This window comes from Phyllostomus discolor, chromosome 2 (genome assembly GCF_004126475.2).
Source record: "Phyllostomus discolor isolate MPI-MPIP mPhyDis1 chromosome 2, mPhyDis1.pri.v3, whole genome shotgun sequence".
Lineage (NCBI taxonomy): Eukaryota > Metazoa > Chordata > Mammalia > Chiroptera > Phyllostomidae > Phyllostomus > Phyllostomus discolor.
Genome location: NC_040904.2, coordinates 85,517,465 through 85,518,541, shown reverse-complemented (window position 1 = coordinate 85,518,541; position 1,077 = coordinate 85,517,465). Strand labels below are relative to the sequence as shown.

Here is a 1,077-nt window from a genome sequence, read left to right as displayed (position 1 = left end):
CACCATCATTTTAGTAATTTCACATCTTGTACAGTTAGTAGATATTATTACAAAAACAATGTGGCATTCATGTGTAAAGATCTAAAATGAAATCTGTATTTTAAAAAAAGTTGAAAATAAAAATTTCACCTACCATCCCTCATAGACTCACTACATTGTGACTTATCATGAAGGTTTGTCCCTGGAAATTTATCTGATATATCCAAAACTTAACATAGTTTGTGACATACAAGGTTGCCTAACTCAGGTTGGCATTTCCCAAGTTTTAGGTATTGGCCGAAGTTTTTCTTCTATAATGTCTTCCTTTAGAGTTTTTCTTCCTTTCCCATAGTTTCAGTTTCCCTGTTATTTCAATGACATTCAAATCTGTCATGACCTACTCTTGCAACTCAGCCACCAACATGCTATCCAGACTGAGGAAGACCCGGAAACTTCAGGGCCATGTGAGACATGGCTAAGGTTGTATCAGCAAGCACAGGAAGCACTGGGGAGGGATGTTAGCACCAGTAACATTGGTGCCTTGCATCATCACACGATCAACTTTGACAAATATCACCCAGGACACTTTGGAAAAGTTGGTATGAGGCATTACTATTTAAAGAAGAATGAGAGCTTCTGCCCCACTGTCAGCCTGGATAAACTGTGGACCTTGGTCAGTGAGCAGACATGGGTAAATGCTGCCAAAAACAAGCCCAGAGCTGCTCCCATCATTGATGTGGTGCGATCAGGATACTACAAAGTTTGGGGGAAGGGAAAGCTCCTAAAGCAGCCTGTCATTGTGAAGGGCAAATTCTTCAGCAGAAGAGCTGAGGAGAAGATTAAGAGTGTTGGTGGGACCTGTTTGTTGGTAGCTTGAAGCCACATGGATGAGAATCCATTAAATTCTCTCAAGTGCTTTTGTCAAAAAAAAATCTGTCATGACCTCTTTTTTTAAGTTTTTTTTTTTTTATTTTCACCTTATTGTTGAATTATTTCAAAGGAAATGATTCATGATGCCATACGAGTGCTGTCATCACTGATTTCACATGAGAAGGTTAAGAAAGAATATAATTGGACTTTAGTTCCTTATTTTTAATG

At 38.5% G+C, this 1,077-nt stretch overlaps 1 pseudogene; it reads left to right on the top strand.

Moving 5' to 3' along the window:
* The first annotated feature begins 401 nt into the window (after positions 1–401).
* On the top strand, positions 402–861 carry LOC114491010 (annotated as a pseudogene).
* The last annotated feature ends 216 nt before the right edge of the window (positions 862–1,077 follow it).